The sequence below is a fragment of the Heptranchias perlo genome, chromosome 20, assembly GCF_035084215.1.
Source record: "Heptranchias perlo isolate sHepPer1 chromosome 20, sHepPer1.hap1, whole genome shotgun sequence".
In the NCBI taxonomy this organism is placed as follows: domain Eukaryota; kingdom Metazoa; phylum Chordata; class Chondrichthyes; order Hexanchiformes; family Hexanchidae; genus Heptranchias; species Heptranchias perlo.
Genome location: NC_090344.1, coordinates 6242618 through 6265573, shown reverse-complemented (window position 1 = coordinate 6265573; position 22956 = coordinate 6242618). Strand labels below are relative to the sequence as shown.

Here is a 22956-nt window from a genome sequence, read left to right as displayed (position 1 = left end):
GCCATTTTTTACAGTTTTGTTCAATGCTCAAATAAATATGAACTGGAGATAACGGACCGCATTTCCTTCTCTCAGACAGATCCTCCACCGCGGCAGAGCCTTTTAATTGGGAGCCCAATGGTCTCTTGCAAAACTTCAAGGTGCGTGATGGAAACTTCACAATAATCCACAACTGGAGAATTGTGTCCAATTCTGAGCACCGCACTTTAGGAAGGATGTGAAGGCCTGTGGGGTGGCGCAGAAAAGATTTACTGGAATGGTTTCAGGGATGAGGGACTTCAGTTACGTGGATAGACTGGAGAAGCTGGGGTTGTTCTCCTTAGGGCAGGAAGGTTGAGAGGAGATTTGATAGAAGTGTTCAAAATCATGACGGGTTCAGATAAAGTAAATAAACAGAAACTGCTCCCGTTGGCGGAATGGTCGAGAACTAGAGGGCACAGATTTACGGTGGTTGACAAAAGAACCAAAGGCGATATAAGGAAAAACGTTTTAAATCAGCGAGTAGTTATAATCTGGAATGCATCTTCTGAAAGGGTGGTGGAAGCAGATTTAATCGTGACTCTCTAAAAGGAATTGGATAAGTATTTGAAGGAAAAATATTAGCGGGTCTACAGGGAAAGAACGGGGGAATGGGACGAACTGGATTGCTCTTAAAGAGAGCCGGGGAAGGCTCAATGGGCCGAATGGCCTCCTTCTGTGCAGTAACGATTCTATGAATGTATGATTCCATCTCTCTCAAGCTTCATTTCAAATTCTGCTCACTTGATAATCAAGCTTTTTTTCTACACTTAGATCTCTCTATCTCTCCCTGTCTCTGTCCCTCTCTGTTTTCCCCTGATGGACTTCTCAGGCTTCGTTGAACGGCCAAAGCTCATCGAACCTGCGACACCAGCAGAGAACGGGAAAGATCGAAAGACTGAGACGGTCGGAAAAGTAAAGGACCAACCCAGATGATGAATTCGTAGCCAATGTCCACATATTGATGTCTCTTCGTCCTCATAGTGAAAACATCAGTACTTTTAGCCAAGTATAAAAACAAAGTCTTGTATTTATAAAGCGCTTTTCACGACCTCAAGACTTCCCAAAGCGCCATACAGCCAATGAAGTATTTTTGAAGTGTAGTCACTGTTATACTTGTGGGAGAGTGGATAATCTGCGGATGCCGAGACAGACAACAATGTAGCTTTAGAGCAATTAATTCTGCAAAGTCTCACTTGATATTACAACTCGCACATTCGAAACAAATGTGGTAAAGAGAGGCTAATATTGTTGATATGAAATATTTAATGTACGTCTTCACATTGCCGCACATCGGAATAGAAAAAGTGATCGGATGGACAGAATGGTGGCCGATCGGCTGTGGGTGGCACAGAATTCTGCATTGGTTGCACCCCTCTGTTATCAGTGGCTCGTTGGTCTTCGGGTATGATATCTCGCTTTGGGGATTTGCTGATTGTTATGTGAGAGATCCCGGACGAGCCCTGCGGTGTCACCATTTTTAGTTCAAAATCACTAATTGGCTTCTCACGTCTTGTCAGCGGTGTAGTCGGCAGGATTGTCTTAATTCCAGTGCATGGAGGACAGAATGCAGAGGTTCTGTCGACAACAACACACATGGAGAAAGGAAAATGTCACAAGATGGTGTTCAAATTGAAGCTTCATGTGAACGTATCCCAATTCACGTGACCTCATTAATGGAGAATGAAAAATGCTCCTCCATTGAGCGGTGATCGAACCCGGGCTTCCCGCGCAGAAATCAAGAATTTGATCACTGAAATAACAAAGTCCGCACAGCAGCCGGCGATATGCGCTCAGTTCGAAACCTGTCGAAAAGAACATACAGTCTCAGAGTTCTCCTGTCATAACCTTCTTCATTCTCTTCTGCAGCCGTGTCGGATTTGTCGCTTGCAGCTGCGATGACCCAATGATTAAGAAGTAGGACTTGCAATGTCAATTGCCGACCCAGCTTCGACGCAACACACGTGGAGAATGGAAAATGTATCAAATGGTGAGCAGATTGAAGCTGAGGGCGAATGTCGCACAATTCACGCGATCGTATGAATGGAGAATGAAAATAATCCGAAACGAACCGGAAATCGAACCCCGGTTTCTCACGTGATAAATGAGAATTCTATCACCGAAACAGCAAAGTCAGCACATTAACAAGCTGTAAGTTTCCAGTTGGAAACCTGTCTGAGAGAACAAAGTGTCACAGATCTCGTGTGATAACCCTACGCATTCTGATTTATAGCTGTGCATCATTGAGGTTTGTAGCTGCGATGGGTGAGTGGTTAAGGCGTTGCACTTGAAATCCAATGGGGTTTTCCTGCACAGGTTCGAATCCTGTTCACAGCGCTACTTTTTAAAGTTTGTTCAGTGTTCAAATTAATCTGAACTTGAACGAACGGACCTTGTTCGCTCCCTCAGACAGGTGCTCCATCGCCAACGACGCTTTTCACTCGGAGCCCAAAGATCTCTTGAAAAATTGCAAGACACGTGAAGGAATCTCTCCCAAGCTCCATTCTAAATTCTGCTCCTTCGCAGAACTTGACATTTATACAATTTATTTCTATGTTTTAATCTCTCCCTGTCTCTGTCTCTTGACTTTGCCTGTTTTCTCCTGATGGACTTCTCAGGCATCGTGAACAGCGAAGAATGATGGAACCTGCAACACCAGCAGAGAAGGGTAAAGATGGAAAGACTGAGACGGTAGGAAAAGAAAAGGTGCAACCCAGCTGATGAATTCGCAATTAATGTCCACACGTTTATGTTTCTTCCCCTCACAATGAAAAAATCAGCAATTTGAGTACAGTACACTTATGATAGAGTGTATAATATGCGGATGTTGAGACCGACAATCGAACCTTTGCCGTGGTGATGAAAGCGCCGAATCCTAAACACTAAACCCCAAGGAAACGCTGAAAATTCTTTGCTGCGAACAAGCAGAGCAACGCGGCCTTTCCGACTTGGCCCTTTGTAATTCAGGTAATTTTCCTGCCAGACAAACTGCTCGCACAAAATGGCATTTTCTGTTCGAAATAATATCGCGACAGAGGTGATGTTCAGGCAATGACATCACCAAGTGCAAGTAGGCATGTACATGAAATGGAAAGTGAGGTAAAATACTCCCATAAGCTGCTGATGGACATGTTTCCATTTCCAAAATTCACGCACCGAATGCAGCTCCTGGGAAAGCTGCAAGGTCACGCAGGTCCATCGTGAATCATTTGAAGCAACTGACAGTTTAAAGTGGCATCTCCTTCTGCTTCTGTGGGGAGTGAGAGAGAGGCACTGTCGGTATTTGCGTACAGTTTGATTTTGCACAGAACTGCACAGAGAAACAGCAAATTTACCGGGGCTGTGAGATGTTCTATATTATTCATATTTAGCCACAGGAATATCCGCAGTCAGAAGCTGAAAAGAAGGAGTGATAAGAGGCCTGAGAATAAACACAGAGCTGAATGAATTATGAAAGAGCGAAAGAAAAACAAATGTCATCAGTTCCACTTTGTCTCGTGCGCAATCTTGGGAGCTCCCCAATGGCCTGGTGGTGAGAATTCGGTACTCTCACCGCCGCGAGGTTCGATTCCCAGTCAGGGAATTCACTTTAAAAAGTGAACTTCTCAAATTAATTACATGAAGCTAATTAAATCCTGTTCGTAGTTGAATCCCTGTTTTAATCACCATGAATCAATCGATAACTTTCTATTTCAGACTGAAGGCGATGTTGACGTGGTTACCGAGAGACAGTCAAAACTTTAATAAGATTTTTATGCTTTGAATGTGATGATTTTTTTTTCATTTTGTAGACTGCATCTTAAGAGTGTGAATAAAAACGCAGTGGAGTCGTTGTTAAATTTAACAGTAACTGGCAATTGTCGCTGTTTATCACAGGAGCGCCCGAACTGGTTCTCCGATCAAGATGAAAGTAACGCAACGAGGAACATCTGATACAACACGAAAGGCATCGGGCTATGACAAAAATCCCCACCGTTTTGCTTTTCCAAAATAAAGGGTGTGAAATTTATTCTCTGAACATAGGAACAGTCTGGTCTCACTCACTACAGAAATCTCCATGTCACAGCGAACCAGCTCTCCTGCTGCGAATGCGGCCTCCCTTCGGGCCTTTCGGGGGCTTGTCTGTCAAGGAGAATTGTAATTACCGTGAAGCCAATGTTCCAATCCTTTATATGATTCATGTGCCTGATTTCCGACCGCAGGGTAAATGGTAGAATATCAGCCCTGCTCAGCTGGCAATGATTCCGGTACATTTTCTTGATTCCAAAACATGCGTTGAAACCCTGGAACTTTGAGACGATGAATCCTGAGGAAAAATAAAATAAGGGCTCGAACAATCAAACTTTCACGCTAACGGATAACACCACCGAGAACAGGTGAAGAGATCACCTGCTAAACCAATAATTCACTGGGCTAAACTTTGAGATTGCAGCGACCAATATAACAACTGTCTACAGTCAGTGAAAAGTGAATGATTAAAGCTTGTAGGAGTGAAAATCCAACCAGCCAGTCTTCACTCTTAAACCAGCAACTATGAAGAAAAACATGCCGGAGAAATACTCGATTTCAGTGCGGCGACACTGGGCCAGAGTAAAGTTCATTCAATATAATTGCCGAGTGGCTGGAGGGTGGATTTGGAACTCCTGACCGATTGCACCACGCATTTTCCAGATCTGCTTGGATCACCAATCCCTTCAGTTCATCACTTCGAGGGACAACTCGATTCTCGGTTTCTTTTTCCTGACGATTGATGAAATTTTACAAATTGGAAGCGATCAATATCAAATGTAAAGACGCCACCGACATGATCACAGATACAAAGCGGCCACACTCTGCTTCAATGAGATGAAAGTCAAGAGCGATTTCACGGTCGAATGCAATGGCTAACACAATTCATTCAACGAAAGTTCAGGTCGTTGAGGTGCCTTTAAAGTCCTGATTGTTTCTATTGGACTTCTTCCCAAAGCATTTGAGATTCACGTGGGACGATTTGGGGACGTTATTTTCTTTTGTGCAAAAGTTTCAACTGCAGTTCAAGATCAAAATTCCTGGGACGACAGTTGTTCACAATTTATCGGTGCTGGGACCAAGGTTGTTCACAATTTATCGATGCTGGCACAACTGTTGTTCACAATATATCAGTGATGGGACCACTGTTGTTAACACTTTATCAGTGGTGGGACCACTGTTGTTCACAATTTATCGGTGCTGGGACCACTTTTGTTCAAAATTTACATTCATGATTTGGACACGGGAATCGGAAGTACAATTTCAAAATTTAGGGACGACACCAAATTGCGAGCTGTAGTTAATACAAAGAAGAATGCGAATAATAAAGGAAGACATTAGTAAATTTGCAGAATGGGCGTGTAAATGGCAAATTAATTGCAATATTTATTATATACTCCCTTGCCTTTTTGCCCCCCCCCCCACCCCACTAAATGCATTACCTCACACTTCTTCAGATTGAATTGCATTTGCCACTTTTCTTTCCACCTGTCTGCTCTCTGGATATTTTCCTGCAGTCGACAGCTTTCCTCCTCACTATCAACCACAGGAACAATTTTTGTGTCATCTGCAAATCTCTTCATCATGCCCCCTACATTTAAATCTAAATCAATGACCTGTACCATGAAAAGCAGGGACCTAGTACGAAGCCGCATGGAACCCCACTCGAAACGGCCTTCCAGTCACAAAAGCACCCGTCGACCACAACCGCTTGCTTCCTGCTCCTCAGCCAATTTTGGATTCAACTTGCCAATGTCCCTTGGATCCAATGGGCTTTTACATTTTTGACAAATCTGCCATGTAGGACTTTGTCAAAAGCCTCGTTAAAATCCATGTTGACTACATCAATCGCGATACCCTCATCAATCCTCATTGATACCTCCTCAAATAATTCAATTCAAACGACCATCCCTTAACAAATCCACGCTGACTGTCCTTGATTAATCCGTGCCTTTCTAAATGACGATTCATACTTCCCATCGAGTTTATGCTGACTGGCCTGTATTTACTCGAACTTTCCCTTTCTCCCTTTTTAAACAATGGTACAACGTTAGCAATCCTCAAAACCTCCTGCACGACACCTTTTGCCAGGGTGGATTGGAAAATGATGGTTTGAGCCTCCGCTATTTCCTTCCTTGCTTCTGTTAACAACCTGGGATCGGTTTCATCTGAGCTTGGAGATTCAGGTCGAGCGATTTGAGGACTTCTTTTTCCTCTTTGCAAACGTTTGTCCCGCAGGTCAAGATCACAAGTCTTGGTCCAAATTAGGATGTCTTCCGGCTTTGAACCTCAAATCGTGAATTATACCCCGATCCCAATGAGCCCAGAAACAAGAACGTGTCCTTAAATTAACGTGTTACAGGCACATTCTCTGAGAGGTCTGTCTGTGGAATGAAAGGGCGTTTTTGAACAGTCATTCTGTTATCCGTTTCCTCCTGAAACCTGAACAAAAACGAACACCACATTGTTATTTTGTCACTTTACTCCATAAATTAGGTAAAATAATAAACTGCATAAGGCACGACTGGGATTTGAACCCAGGATCGTCTGTTTACTAGACAGATGCTTTAACCAACTAAGCCACAGCGCCAATTGATAACATGGTGCCCCCCACCTCCTCACTAATATCTATCAGCGACACTTCACTGTTGGGGGTTCAGGCCGTTTTGTCTCGGTCCATTTCGCTTGTCCGTTGACCTGTGCATCCCGACACTGACTGCATTTCTCGCTGAGTTTATCTTTGTGTATCCTTCAGTGAGTTGATACATGGATGATTATGTGTGATTGTATTTGTGACATGAAATAAATCAGGGCTTCAGACAATTCTCGCTCTGACATTGGAGAACTATTGAGCCGAACTTTACAGCGAAGTGTTGTTTATTGTGGTGCTGAAACTAAAAAAAATCGTAAGAGGAGCAAAAAGGGAAAAGGTGAAAAACTTATGAGGGAAAATGAGGACAACTCTCAAGGTTTTTACGAGTATATTCAGAGAACGAAGGGAGGCTGAGAGTAATGTGGGCCGCTAAAAGACAGATGGAGGTGATATTGTAATTGAAAATCAGGAAATGGCAGAGTTGCTAAATTTTTACTTTGCATCGGTCGTCACAGAAATGGATGACGCTAACATACCAGAGACACGAGGAAAACTGTTAATAAATCAAGGGGATTCAGTACAAGTAAAATGATGGCAATGGAGAAAATGAGGAGGCGAAAGAAAGACAAATCTCCAGGACCTGATGGTTTCCACCCCAGGGGATTAAAAGGAACAAGTGAGGAAATTGTACATGCTTTAGTCATGATCGATCAAAACTCTCTTGATTTAGGAATTGTTATTTAACGAAGCGCATCTTGATTGGAGGCTTCTTTTTGAGAAAGATCTCGAAGTGATAATAGAGAGACCGAAAATAAAGCTGTTTGGCAGGAGCGCTGATGCTGTCGGTTGTTCGCTGCTCTCGTGTTCCACAATTGTTAAGCGAGCGTTACTTATTTATAGCAGCATGGGCTCCAGAAATGACCAGGTTGTGAGTTCGAGCGTCTTCTAAAACAATCAAACCTTTTACTCCGAACATTTTGATCGGAGTTCAAGGTACAAATGGTATCTTCAATAACGCATCTTGTTAACAACCAGTCGTTTTTACAATACGCCCTTGTGGGACAAACGTCTGGAGGTCAACAATCGACTTCTTAGTTTTCCCATGTGGGCATTTGGGTTCCTCTGGCCTACCGTCTTTCAATAGCAAATGTCAGTTTACTTGTTCAAAGGTGGAGAGGGGGCTTTTAGCGGCAGCTCATATGGCAAAGGGGCCGGTACGAGATCTTTAAATGTAAACAACCAAAAAACAATTCTTCTTTTCTTTCAGCCGATATTCATCGGTTGCAAGTTTCGTGTTGGGAAAATTTGGAAGAGAAATATTCTGCCTGGTTTCACCGTGTAACGGGTGAAAGTATTCAGCTTACAGATGTTAATACGCTGAAAGGTCGGGAGGCCTTTTCCAACTCCCGTGTGGGACAAGTTCAGCCTTTGAGCCTCTGGGTAAAGTGTTATTTTTAATTGCTGCTAACGAATGACAAGACATTTCGCACAAACAAGAAGAATTGTAAACTCACGAGTTCACTGTCCATGTTTCTTACATCTTGTTCAACAGGAAAAAGGATTCTCCTCAACATGTTCCTGAGAATTTTATCAAACGGACCTCACCCTCGTTCGACGGCTGCAGGGATAATTCAGAGATCGCCCATGAATATGTACGATGGGAGCTTATGTAGTATCGAGCCTGGGTAGCTCAGTCGGTAGAGTATCAGAATTTCAAAGTGGGCAGTGAGCTGAAGGTGCAGCGTTTAACTCCCTGTCCAGGCTCCAAATTTCGGAACAGCTGGCAAGCTGTGACTTTGTTGGGGGACCTGAGATGTGTTATCAAAGTTTCGCTGGTATCTTGTTTCCCAGGGATGGGCAGTAATGAGCCGTCTGAGGCGGTTCCCGATCAGGAATTCAACTTTACTGTATTAGTTCACTGTATTAATTTCGCAAAACTCATTAAACTCTGTAAAAAAGACGAATACTTGTTCAAATCGCCATTGATCAACCAGTAACTTTCTGTTTCCGGCTGAAAGAAATGCTAACTTTTTTATGCGTTAATTCACCAGGCAGAATTTAGGGAGTTCAGAGGGGAAGTGAAAAAGGAAATGAGAGGCAAAGAGAAATATGACTATTGACTGACGGCCAACATAAAAGGGAATCCAAAAGACTTCGACAGGCATGCAAACAGTAAACGGGTACTAAGAGGAGGGGTGAGGCCGATTCGGCACGATAAAGGAGATCTACTCATGGAGGCAGAGGGGATGGCCTTGGTACCAAATGAGTACTTTGTATCTGTCTTTACCAAGAAGACAGAGTCACAGCAAAGGAAGTTATCGTTGAGATACTGGATGGTCTAAAAATTGATAAAGAAGAGGCACTTGAACGGCTGGCTGTACTTAAAGTAGATAAGCCACCAGGTCCGGATGGGATGCATGCTAGGTTGCTGAGGGAAGTAAGGGTGGAAATTGCGGAGGTACTGACCATAATCTACCAACATCCTTAGATATGTATGTGGTGCCAGAGGACTGGAAAATTGCAAAGGTTACACCCTTGTTCAAAAAAGGGTGTACGATTAAACCCAGCAACTATAGGCCAGTCAGTTTAACCTCAGTGGTGGGGAAACGTTTAGAAACCATAACCCGGGACAGAATTAACAGTCACTTGGACGAGGGTGGATTGATTAGAGAAAGGCAGCACGGATTTGTTAAAGGCAAATCGTGGTTAACTGACCTGTTAGAGTTTTTTGATGAGGTAACAGAGAGGATAGATGAGGGCAATTTAGTTGATGTGGTGTATAAGGACTTTCAAAAGGTGTTTGCTAAAGTGCCGCATGGTAGGCTTCTCATCAAGATTGCGGCCCATGGAGTAAATGGGGCAGAAACAACATAAATGCAGAATTGACGAACAGCAGGAAACAGATTGCTGGTGAACTGTTGTTTTTCGAACTGGCGAGAGGTGTACAGTGGCGTTCCCCAGGGATCAGTGCTGGGACCACTGCTTTTCTTGATATATATTAATGACTTAGACTTGAGTGCACAGAGCACAATTTCAAAATTTGCAGATGAAACAAAACTTGGAAGGGTAGTAAACAGTGATAAGGATAGTGATAGACTTCAAAGGATATGGACAGGCTGGTGGCATGGGCGGAGACGGGGCAGATGAAATTTAACGCAAAAAAATGCGAAGTGATGCATTTCGGTCGGAAAAACGAGGAGAGGCAAAATAAACTCCAGGGCACAAATGTAAAAGCGGTGCAGGAACAAAGAGGGGTTTATGTGTACAAATCGTTGAATGTGGCAGGGCAGGTTGAGAAAGCGGTTAAAAAGCATCCGGGATCTTGGGCTTTAGAAATAGATGTATAGAGTACAAAAGTACAAAAGTATAGAAGTCAGGATGAAACTTTATAACACACTGGTTCGAACACAACTGAAATTTTGTGTGGGGTTCGGGACACCGCACTTCAGGAAAGATGTGAAGGCCTTCGAGGGGGTGCAGAAAAAAAATACTGTCACAATTCCAGGGATAAGGGACTTTACTTACGTGGATAGACCGGAGAATCTGAGGTTGTTCTCCTTGGAACAGAGACGGTTTTGTAGAGATTTGATAGAGGTATTCAAAATCATGAAGGATCGAGGCACAGAAGATGGAGAGAAACTGTTCCCATTGGCGGAAGGGTCAAGAACCAGAGGAAATAGATTTAAAGTGATTGGCAAAATAACCAAAGGTGACATGAGGAAAAACTTTTTTACACAGCGAGAGGTTCGGATCTCGAATGCACTGCCCGAGGGTGTGATGGAGGCAGATTCAATCATGGCCTTCAAAGGGGAGCTGGATAAGTACTTGAAAGGAAACAAAATGCAGGGCTTCGGGGAAAGGCGGGGGAGTGGTTCTAGCTGGATTGCTCTTGCAGAGATCTCGCACGGACTCGATGGCGCGAATGGCCTCTTTCCGTGCTGTAAGCTTTCTATGATTCAATTCTATGTGTAGGTTGCAATGCAAAGGGAACAGAGCGTGCCATAAATCGACACGACTCTGAGTATCTTCACAAGCAATGTATTTTAAGAGCAACTCATTCTGAAACGTCTTACTTGATAACTCAAGTCGTGCACTCGAAACCAATTTGGTAAAGAGAGACTAATATTGGTGACTGGAAATAGTTGGTGCACAACTTGATATTGCTGTCCACCCGAATAGAAAACGAGATTGAATGGATCGAAATGGTCTGAAAGGATGGTCGATCGGCTGTGAGACGCAACCAACTTTTACATTGGCTGCACAACTATAGTAACAGCGGCTCGTTGGTCTAGGGGTATGATTCTCGCTTAGGGAGTTTCATTGAGTGATATGCGAGAAGTCCCGGGTTCAAATCCCGGACGAGCCCGCATGTTTTTCTCCTTTTAGTGAAAAGTCACCAATAGTCTTCTCACATCTTTTCAGTTTTGCTGTTGGTGGAACTGAATTATGTCCGGAGGATGTTTGAGCTCCAGTGGACTGAATGCCGAAGTTTCGTCGACGCAATACACATGAAGCAAATAAAATGTCTCAAGATGATGAGGAGATTGAAACTGAATTTGGATTTTTCCCAATTCAGGCGGATATTAGATGGCGGGATAGAAAGCCACATATCCAAGTTTGCCGATGACACCAAGATGGGCAGCATTGTAAGCAGTGCAGATGAAAGCATAAAATTACAGAGAGGCATTAATATAATAAATGAATGTGCAAAATTGTGGCAAATCGATATGAATTTCGTCAAGTGTGAGGTCATCCACTTTGGACCTAAAAGGATAAATCAAAGTACTTTCTAAATGGTGAAAAGCTCGAAACAGTGGAGGTCCAAAAAGACTTTGGGGTCCATGAACATACATCATTAAAATGTCATGGACAGGTACAAAAAATAATCAAAAAGGTTAATGGAATGTTGGTCTTTATATCCAGAGGACTAGATTCAAGGGGATAGGCATTATGATACAGTTATACAAAGCTCTGGTTAGACCAGACCTGGTGTATTGCCTTCAGTTCTGGGCAACGCACCTTCGGAAGGATATATTGGCTATGAAGGGAGTGCAGCGTCTATTTACTGGAATGTTGCCTGGACTCCACAGTTTAAATTACGCGGAGAGATTACATAAACTCGGGTTTGCCTCGAATTCAGTCGATTAAGTGCTGATTTGATCGAAGATTTCAAAATATTAAGGGGAACTGATGGGCTAAATAGAAAAAAAAAGATTTCCGCCCGTTAGCGTGTCCAGGACTCGGGGACGCAGCCTAAAAATTAGTGTCAGGACTTTCAGGAGTGAAGTTGGGAAACACCTCTGCAAGCAAAGGGAGGTAGAAGTTTGGAATTCTCTTCCACAAACGGCAGTTGATGCGAACTCAATTGTTAATTTTAAAACTGAAATTGATAGATTTTTGTTAACCAAAGGCGTTAAGGGACATGGGGCTAAGGCGATAATATGCAGTTATGTTACATGTCAACCAGGATCTCACTGAATTGCGCATAAGGCTCGAGGGGCGAAATAGTATACTTTTGTTCTTCAGCTCCTCATTGTTACAGAATGATCCTGCATTGTATCGGGAATCGAACCAAGGTCTCCAGCGTAACAAGTAAGAATTCGACCCCAAGCACCATCAACGCGCGCGTTTGTAACAGCAGCATGTGTCCATTTGGAATCCGATCTGAATGAACATGCCGTTTACAGCTGCGGTGGCCGAGTGTTTAAAGCGTTGGACTCAAAATTCAATTGAGGATTTCCTGCCCAGGTTTGAATTCTGCTCGCAGAGCTACTGTTTAAAGATCACTTCAGTGCTGAAATAGATTAATTGGAGTTAATTGACCGCATTTATCTCTCTCCCAGAATGAGAGATTCTCCAGCGAGGCCGGTGCTTTTAACTTGTGTCCAATCTTCTCTTGCAAGATTTCAAGACCCAAGAAGGAATCTCTCCCAATCTGTAACTTAAATTCTGCTAGTTTGCAAAACCTGACATTTATACTCTTTATTTTCTTTGTCTGCATCTCTCCATCTCTCCATGTCTCCGTCTCTTGTCTCTCTGTGTTGTCCCCGATAGACTTCTCAGGCTTCCTTGAACGGCGATGGCTGATCTAACCTGCAACAATAGCAGAGAAGGGTAAAGAAAAAAAAGACTGAGACAGCAGGAAAAGGAAAGGTGCAACCCAGCTGATAATTTCGCAGCTAATGTTTCCACATTCGTGGCTCTTCGTTCTCATGGTGAATGAAAGCAGCAATTTGAGCAAAGTGTACTTATGGTGGAGTGTAAACTACGACGATGCCGAGACAGACGACAATGTCGTTTCAGAGTAATTCATTCTGGAAAGTGTTACTTGATAATACAAGTCATACATTCAAAACAAATTTGATAAAGAGAGACTAATGTTGTTGATCTGAAATAATTAGTTTAGAACCTGATATTGCTCTACATCGTATATCGTACAAGAAAGCGAGTTTGGATGGCCATGGTGTTCTGAAAGGATTGCGGATCAGCTGCGCCGCAGCGAAATTTTACAGTGGCTGCACGGCTCTGTTACCAGTTGGACTTTGGATCTGATTCTCGCTCAGGGAGTTTCACTGGTTCAAATCCCGGTATGAGCCCCCTTGCGTCCCCATTTTTCGTCAAAAACCACCAATTGGCTTCTCACATCTTTGAAGCAAGTGCAGAAGGCAGGTTTGACTTATCTCCAGCCGAGCATGTTTGATCACCAGAGGAGAGAATGCAGAGGGTATGTCCACGAAAGACACGTCGACGAAATGAAGATAATCTTTCAAGAAGTTGTACAGATTGAAGCCGGCACATGAATTTATCCCAATTCAGGCGATTTCATGGTTCCAGATACAAAAGGTAAAGGAAGCTGCATTGGCCTGGAACTAAACCCCTGGTTTCCCGTCGGCAGGCGAGAGTTCTACACTCAACCACCAATCCACACACGGCTGCAGGCTGCACGTGTAGCGTTGGATACAAGTCTGGAACATGCAGTCTGGCAGAGTTCCTGTGATGAGCCTGCGCAGTCTACAACCGCGTGCTCCCTGTGGGTGACCAAACGAGTGGGTCAAGCATGGTCTTGAAATTCACTGAGATTCGAAATCACTTCAAACCGCCACTGTAAAATGGTCAAATAAATAAGAGCTGTCGTTACCAGGCAGTGTTTACTTTTTTCAGAAATAATGTAAGAATCCAGCCCTATGTCGAACTCTTAGATTTCACGGCATGCGACGAATTTCCATTAAGCTGCCACCTAAATTCTGCTCAATGACAGAATTGGAGATTTACACTATTTTTCTTTGCATGTATCTATCTATCTCTGTCTGCGTTTCTTCACTTTCGCTGTTGATCCCTAATGGACTTATCAGGCTTCCTTCAACAGCCAGGTCTGCAAACCCGGGATGGGAAAAGGCTGTCGGTTCTTCGTCCAATTGTTGGATTTCGACGGGTTGAGTTTTGCTATTTTCCGTCTCCGTTTTCGGAAAATATAAACCGAGATGGGATTTCCCCTGCTCGGGTCCCGTCACCTGCGGATAATGGGAATGAACCCGATCTATCATCCGGTCCTAATATCTGTATTCTCATTGTTTAACAATAAAATTACGGGGTTACAGTTATTTTCAGAACACATTTTAGAAATTCAGACTTATTCGAAAACTAGAAGCACGTGGGATTAAAGGGCCGGTGGTAACGTGGGCAAGTAATAGGCTGGGGGATAGGAGGCAGAGAGTAGTGGTGAACGGATGTTTTTCTGACTGGGGAGAAATATGCAGTGGAATCCCCCAGGGGTCGGTATTAGGACTATTGCTTTTCTTGTTATATATAAATGTCTTGGATGTGGGAATAGGGAGTACAATTTCGAAGTTTGCGGATGATACAGAACTTGGCAACGTAGTAAATAGTGAGCATGATGATAGCAGACTTCAGGAGGACATGGATAGACTGGTGAAATGGGAGGTCACGTGACAGATTTAACGCCGATCAGTGTGAAGTGATGCACTTTTAGAAGAAGAACATGGAGAGGCAGTATAATCTAAATGGAACAATTTATGGGGGGTTCCAAGAGCAGAGGAACCTGGGGGTTCATATTCAGAAAACAGGGCAAGTTGATATAGGCGGTTAAGAAAGCATATGGGATACTTCGCTTTGCAAATAGGGGCATTGAATACAAAAAATGGAAATCATACTAATCCTTACAAATCAGTGTTCAGGTCTCATCTGGAGTATATTGTACAGATCTGGGCACCACACTTTAGGATGAAAAGGGATTGAAGAGGATTCAGAGCAGGTTGACCTGGATGATACCAGGGATGAGGGACTTCAGTTATTTGGAGAGATTGGAGAAGCTGGGATTGTTCTCCTTACAGCAGAGATGGTTAACGGGAGACCTAATAGAGGTATTCAAAATAATGAGAGGTTTTGAAAGAGCAAGTAGGGAGAAACTGTTTCCTCTGGCATGTGGGTTGGTAACCAGAGATCATAGATTTAAAATAATTGGGGAAAGAACTAGAGGGGAATTGAGGAGAATTTTTTTCACACAGAGGGTTGTTAAGATCAGGAACGCACTTCCTGAAAGGGTGGTGGAAGCCGATTCCATGGGATCATTCAAAAGGCAATTGGACATAATTGAAGAGGACTAATTTGCAGTGTTATGGGGAAAAATCTGGGGTGTGGGTCTAATTTGGACAGGCCTTCGAAAAAGCCGACACTGGCACGACGGCCGAATGGCCTCCTTCTGTGCTGTAAGATTCTATGATTCTATGATTACCTTCTGAATCATTACAATTGAAGCTATTCAGTGTTGAGCAACCAAGAAAATTATAACCGTGATATTCTGCGTCTCCATTCCCTTATGAATATCGCAGATTATACTGTCCAGGCGGCGGCGGGTCCGAATGGGGGATAGAGTGCGGAGCTTGGAATGGAAGCCCAGCAGAATGAACTTGGTCTCATCAGTTTTTGTTATTTTTCCGACCAGTTGCCCGAAGCAGGCGGTGAACCTTTTTCTCGAGAGAGGATCGTCATTTCAGTTCAGAAGGAAAAAGGTATCAAGAAAATCGCGTAAAACGCACACAGAATGATCCTGGACTTACAGCACATCCCTTTTAAACAGACACAGACACGGAATGATCCGGACATAAATCATAATTATGGGACATAAGTTTCTCTTACGTTGACCATAAGATTTACTCATTGGCAGGCAAAGGGACGTCTGGTAAGTGGGAGGCTTTCAAAAGTGTGTTAACCAGGGTTCAGGGTAAGCACATTCCTTATAAAGTGAAGGGCAAGGCTGGTAGAAGTAGGGAACCTTGGATGACTCGGGAGATTGAGGCACTCGTCAAAAATAAGAAGGAGGCATATGACATGCATAGGCAGCTGGGATCAAGTGGATCCCTTGAAGAGTATAGAGATTGCCGGAGTAGAGTTAAGAGAGAAATCAGGAGGGCAAAAAGGGGATATGAGATTGCTTTGGCAGATCAGGCAAAGGTGAATCCAAAGAGCTTCTACAAATACATAAAGGGCAAAAGGGTAACTAGGGAGAGAGTAGGGCCTCTTAAGGATCAACAAGGTCATCTATGTGCGGAACCACAAGAGATGGGTGAGATCCTGAATGAATATTTCACATCGGTATTTACGGTTGAGAAAGGCATGGATGTTAGGGAACTTGGGGAAATAAATAGTGATGTCTTGAGGAGTGTACATATTACAGAGAGGGAGGTGCTGGAAGTCTTAACGCGCATCAAGGTAGATAAATCTCCGGGACCTGATGAAATGTATCCCAGGACGTTATGGGAGGTTAGGGAGGAAATTGCGGGTCCCCTAGCAGAGATATTTGAATCATCCACCGCTACAGGTGAGATGCCTGAAGATTGGAGGGTAGCAAATGTTGTGCCTTTGTTTAAGAAGGGCGGCAGGGAAAAGCCTGGGAACTACAGACCAGTGAGCCTGACATCTGTAGTGGGTAAGTTGTTAGAGGGTATTCTGAGGGACAGGATCTACAGGCATTTGGAGAGGCAGGGACTAATTAGGAACAGTCAGCATGGTTTTGTGAGAGGAAAATCATGTCTCACGAATTTGATTGAGTTTTTTGAAGGGGTAACCAAGAAGATAGATGAGGGCTGTGCAGTAGACGTGGTCTACATGGACTTCAGCAAAGCATTTGACAAGGTACCGCATGGTAGGTTGTTACATAAGGATAAATCTCATGGGATCCAAGGTGAGGTAGCCAATTGGATACAAAATTGGCTTGACGACAGAAGACAGAGGGTGGTTGTCGAGGGTTGTTTTTCAAACTGGATGCCTGTGTCCAGCGGTGTGCCTCAGGGATCGGTGCTGGGTCCGCTGTTATTTGTTATTTATATTAATGATTTGGATGAGAATTTAGGAGGCATGGTTAGTAAGTTTGCAGATGACACCAAGATTGGTGGCAGTGTGGACAGTGAAGAAGGTTATCTAGGATTGCAACGGGATCTTGATAAATTGGGCCAGTGGGCCGATGAATGGCAGATGGAGTTTAATTTAGATAAATGTGAGGTGATGCATTTTGGGAGATCGAATCGGGCCAGGACCTACTCCGTTAATGGTAGGGCGTTGGGGAGAGTTATGGAACAAAGAGATCTAGGAGTACAGATTCATAGCTCCTTGAAAGTGGAGTCACAGGTGGATAGGGTGGTGAAGAAGGCATTCAGCATGCTTGGTTTCATTGGTCAGAACATTGAATGCAGGAGTTGGGATGTCTTGTTGAAGTTGTACAGGGCATTGGTGAGGCCACACTTGGAGTACTGTGTACAGTTCTGGTCACCCTATTATAGAAAGGATATTATTAAACTAGAAAGAGTGCAGAAAAGATTTACTAGGATGCTACCGGGACTTGATGGTTTGACTTACAGGGAGAGGTTAGACAGACTGGGACTTTATTCCCTGGAGAGTAGGAGGTGAAGGGGTGATCTTATAGAAGTCTATAAAATAATGAGGGGCATAGATAAGGTCGATGGTCAAAATCTTTTCCCAAAGGTAGGGGAGTCTATAACGAGGGGGCACAGATTTAAGGTGAGAGGGGAGAGATACAAAAGGATCCAGAGGGGCAATTTCTTCACTCAAAGGGTGGTGAGTGTCTGGAACGAGCTGCCAGAGGCAGTAGTAGAGGCGGGTACAATTTTGTCTTTTAAAAAGCATTTGGACAGTTACATGGGTAAGATGGGTATCGAGGGATATGGGCCAAGTGCAGGCAATTGGGACTAGCTTAGTGGTATAAACTGGGCGACATGGACATGTTGGGCCGAAGGGCCTGTTTCCATGTTGTAACTTCTACTTCTATGATTTTACAATGACACCAATGTGCACTCTGATATTTCACGATCTCACAATCTCACAATCTCACCACCTCCCTGGAAGGAACTGTTGCTGATTTCAGCAAACAATGCAAAACCCTCCGTCTGCCGTTTCGAGAAGGAAAGGACTTTCACCAGACCTTCTGGGTGGACTGAATGGGAGAAACAAAACTGAAACGCAATAACGACGAGGATGGGATTCGAACCCACGCGTGCAGAGCACAATGGATTAGCAGTCCATCGCCTTAACCTCTCGGCCACCTCGTCGCATGCGGAAACATGCGAAACCCCCTTTATTCAAAATTAAAATTCTGGCTATGTTGCCAATCTGAAATAAAAACTGTCAATGTGTATATCCTCAGCAGGTCAGGCAGAATCTTTCGACATAAAACAGAGTTAACGTTTCAGGTCCATGACCATCACATGAGTATTCCAACTCACTCAACTTGCGCCTTGTAAATGGGTGAACGGCTTTAGGGAGTTAGAAGGTGAGTCACTTGGCGCAGAATATCCAGCCTCTGACCTGCTCTTGTCGCCACAATATTTATGTAGCTGGTCCAGTTATGTTTCTGGTTAATGGTGACCACTAGTATGTTGATAGTGGGGGATTCGGCGATGTTACTAACGAATCCCCACAGAAGAGATTTACTGTAATGATTCCAGGGATGAGGGGTATAAGTTTCATGAATAGATTGGAGAAGCTGGGGTTGTTCTGCTTGGAACAGAGACGGTTACGAGGAGATTTGATAGAGGTATTCAAAATCATGAAGGATCTAGACAGAGTAGATAGAGAGAAACTGTTCCAATTGGCGGAAGGTTCAAGGACCAGAGAACATAGATTTAAGGTGTTTGGCAAAAGAACCAAAGGTGACATGAGGAAAAACTTTTCGACACAGCGAGTGTTTCGGGTCTGGAATACACCGCCCGAGGGGGTGGTGGAGGCAGATTCAATCATGGTGTTCAATAAAGAACTGGATAAGTATTTGAAACGAAAGAGAATACAGGTCTACAGGGATAGGGTGGGGGAGTGGGTCTGTCTGGATTGCACTTGCAGAGAGCCGGCACGGACTCGATGTGCCGAATGGCCTCTTTTCGTGCTGTGACCTTTCTATGATTCTATTCTATTTGTGGGAGGCGATGCGAAGCGACCGGAGCGTGACGTAAATCGACCTGCTCATGTACATTCCCTGATAATAAATCCTTGTGTGATGCAAAGAAGAAATTCATAATTATGGTGCATATCTTTTATATTATACTGACTATAAGAGGTACTCGGTTCACCAGGGCGCCATTGTGCACATTGATTGATGCTTCACCTCGATCACCACTTGAAGTCCCAACACCTCCGTCCAAGAAACAGTTGGGTGGCAATCCAGACTTTGCTGAATTTTGCAAACAGGTTTAAACCAGCAATGCGGAAAAGCACTTCTTATCAAAGAAGGGTTTTTGGTGAGGCGGCGAAAATGGAAGGGTGCACATATTCTGGCAGCAGTGAGATTCGAACCCTCATAATTCAGAGATGGAAACCAGAATCCAAGACAGCGCAGTTATTCACGCACATGGTAAGCCAATTGGATCGGATGACAAAGCTCATACAGCTGAAACGTTTCCTCTGGTTCTTTCACCACAGGTGCTGCCTGACCTGCTCAGCGTTTTCAGCATTTTCTGTTTTCATTTTTGTGATTTCACAATGGCTGTTTGCCTGAAAACACCCAATTTGACCCAAGGACGCAGCTCGCACTTTACTTTCCTCACGCGCTTAAAGTCTGCCGTTTCCGAACTAAATCTCCTCCACGCCGAGCTTTCAAAGGACCTTTCGCTCACGGCCAACCTCCTGTAATCGACACCTTTTCACCATTGCCGCTCTTTTCATTTCTCCTCATTCCTTTTCAATCGGACATTTCCACAGACCTATTAAGATCAAGCGGAACATTTCCGACTTTCCTGCACCGCCCAGATTGCCAAAAATGCACATTTCAGCCGTCTTTCGCAGCAATGTCGCGCCGCCCGTCTCTCTCGCACATCAACTGTTCGGGGAAAAGCGCCAACGACCATGAAAACAAAACCCAGTTCTTCAGTTAACATCCCCCGTGTCACAAGATACCCCATGGAAATTTCACGGAAAAGTATGCGCTGTCCTTCCGAATGCCAACCCTGCTTTCTTAGAGCTTGTCTCTGGAGCAGATCGAAATGTATCGACTGGTTTCAAGGCACAAATGAACATTGATGCGAACGGGACATGTGCCCCCGAGAAACAGCGGTCGATGGAGAGCAAACTTAAAGCCGGAAGAATGTGAAAGTGAATGTTAGATTCGGCAAGGCCGCAGGAAAGTCTCAATGAAATAGACCATGATCGTCGAAGGAAGGAAAAGCTGGAAGAAGCGGCATGTCTGAATTGTGGATCATCCAGCAGAGACACATGGAGAACAAAAACAGGATAAAGACAAAGGTGCTGGGGCAGAAAGAAAAAGCACGAAATAAGAGGAATGAAAAGAGAGTGAAAGAAAGAATGGGAGAGAGGGAGGTGAAAGAAAGAAAGAGAGAAAGAAAGATAGAAGAGAGAGAGAAAATCAAGCGTGCAATACTCACCCCGCAAACGGGCGCTGCTCCCAATCGGCTACACTTCGCCCCACAGACCCTCAACCCATTCACACCATCCTTCAATACACTGTCAATGTTGTGCAGTGAAACAGAGAGTTTAAAGGTATAAAGACACACACACCATCCTAAAATACACTTTCGATACCTGTGCAGAGAGACAGAGAGTTTAAAGATGCAGAGATACTTACATACTATCCTACAGTACACATCAAACATCCGTGCAGTGAGTCAGAGAGTTTACAGGTACAGAGACACACAGCGTCCCACAATACACTTTAAATCATGTGCAGTGAGACAGAGCGTTTCAGGATATAGAGAAATTCACTTTCTTTTTTTAAAAGTGGTACATCCCAGAAGCAAGAGAGAGCGTGGGTCAGTCTCCCTCTCCTGATAGAGCTGAGGCTTGTCAGTCATGAGTCCTCTCCTCCGTGTATTGGCCGTGGAGGAAGTGCAGAGTAGATTTAATAGAATACCTTCAGCCTGACCGAGATTAGGCTGACTGGCCTGTAATTACTTGATCTATCCTTTTCTCCCTGTTTATACAACAGTACAACTTTAGCAGTCCTCCAATCCTTCGGCATATCACCTGTAACCAGGGAGGATTGGAAAATGATGACCAGAGCCTCCGTTATTTCCTTCCTTGCTTCTGTTAACAGCCTGGGATATATTTCATCGGGGTCGGGAGATTCAGGTGGAGTGATCTGCGGACTTCATTTTCCTCTTTGCAAAGATTTTCACCGCAGGTCAAGATCACAAGTCTCGGTCCAAATTAGGACTACTTCCGGGTTTGAACCTCAAATCGTGAATTATACCCTGACCTCAACGAGCCCAAAAACGAGAACGTGTCTTTAAGTTAACCCGTTACAGACACATTCTATGAGAGGTCTGACTGTACACTGAAAGGGCGTTTTAGAAGAGTCAATCCAATATCAGTTTCCTCCTCAAACCTGAACAAATACCAATTCCAAAGTGCCATTTTGTCGCTTAATTCCACAAATTAGGTAAAAATAATTAGTTACACAAGGCACTGCTGGGAGTTGAACCCAGGATTTCCTGTTTACAAGACAGATGTTTTAACCAACTAAGCCACAGCGCCGATTCATGCCAGCTCCGCCCCACCTCCTCTCACTAATATCTATCAGCGATACGTCACTGTCTGTTTGGGGTTCAGACCGTTTCATCTTTGTCTGTTTGGTTTGTCCGTTCACCTGTGCATCCCGATGCTGCCTCCATATCTCGTTTTGTTTATCTTTGTGTCTCCATCAATGCGTTGATATACGGATAAGTATGTGTACTTATGTTTGTTACATTAAATAAATTACCGGTTTAGACAATTCTCGCTCTGAAAGTGAAGAACTATTGAGACGCACTTTACAGCAAAGTATTGTTTATTTTGGTGCTGAAAATAAAAAACCGTAAGAGGTCCAAACAGGGAAAAGGAGATAAACATGTTAGGGAAAATGAGGACAACAGTCAAGATTTTTACCAGTATATTAAGTGAAAGAAGGGAGGCTTAGAGTAATGTGGGCCGCTTAAAGACAGATGGAGGTGATATTGTAATTGAAAATCATGAAATGTAGATTTGCTGAATATTTACTTCGCTTCGTTCTTCACAGAAATAAATGAGGCTAACATATCAGAGATATGAGGAAAACTGTAAATAAATCAAGGGGTTTCAGTATAAGTAAAATAATGGCAATGGAGAAAATAATTCGATTAAAGATAGACAAATCTCCAGGACCTGATGGTGACCATCCCAGGGGACTGAGAGGACTAGGTGAGGAAATTGTACATGCTTTAGTCATGATCGTTCAAACTCTCTTGATTCAGGAATTGTTCCTTTGATGGAAACAATTTCAATGTCACTCCATTATTTGGGATGGGTAGCAGAGATGATGTTGGAAATTATAGACCCATTAGTCTGACATCCGTTGTGGGGAAGTTGCCAGTATCCGTTATTAGAGAAAGAGAGATTGAGCACTTGGATAAACATGAATTGATCAGAGAGAACCAGCATGGATTTGTAAAGGGTAAGTCAAGTCTAACAAAACTAGTTGAACTTTATGAAGATGTAACTAACGTGGTAGTTAATGGAGTGTCCATGGTTGTTAAATGATATTGACTTCCAGAGGTATTCGATAAGGTACCATATAAGAGACTGTTAACGACAATGACAGTGCGTAGAATTTAAGGCAACCTAATGAAATGGGCAGGGAGTTGGTTAGAAGGTGGGAGACAGAGTCCCGGTATATAAATGACATAGACGAAGGAATAGAGAGCCGTGTATCCACGTGTGTCGCTGACACCAAGATAGGTGTCGCAGTGAGTCGTGTAGATGGAAGCATAAAGTTACAAAGGGAAATTGATAAATTAAGTGAGTTGGCAAAACTGTGGCAGATGGAGCAACATAGAATTACATGG

The 22956-nt window shown here is 43.7% G+C and overlaps 5 non-coding genes across 5 annotated transcripts; 2 read left to right on the top strand and 3 right to left on the bottom strand.

Annotated features, from left to right (window-relative positions):
* Positions 1–2273: 2273 nt before the first annotated feature.
* On the top strand, positions 2274–2355 carry trnas-uga (transfer RNA serine (anticodon UGA)). The gene has a single exon. It is a non-coding gene; the product is annotated as a tRNA-Ser (tRNA).
* Positions 2356–6542: 4187 nt separating this feature from the next.
* trnat-agu (transfer RNA threonine (anticodon AGU)) lies at positions 6543–6616 on the bottom strand. The gene has a single exon. It is a non-coding gene; the product is annotated as a tRNA-Thr (tRNA).
* A 4280-nt stretch (positions 6617–10896) lies between these two features.
* Positions 10897–10985, top strand: trnap-agg (transfer RNA proline (anticodon AGG)). The gene is given in 2 exon segments: positions 10897–10932; positions 10950–10985. It is a non-coding gene; the product is annotated as a tRNA-Pro (tRNA).
* A 7134-nt stretch (positions 10986–18119) lies between these two features.
* Positions 18120–18201, bottom strand: trnas-gcu (transfer RNA serine (anticodon GCU)). Its single transcript has one exon. It is a non-coding gene; the product is annotated as a tRNA-Ser (tRNA).
* A 3356-nt stretch (positions 18202–21557) lies between these two features.
* Positions 21558–21631, bottom strand: trnat-ugu (transfer RNA threonine (anticodon UGU)). The gene has a single exon. It is a non-coding gene; the product is annotated as a tRNA-Thr (tRNA).
* Positions 21632–22956: the final 1325 nt, after the last annotated feature.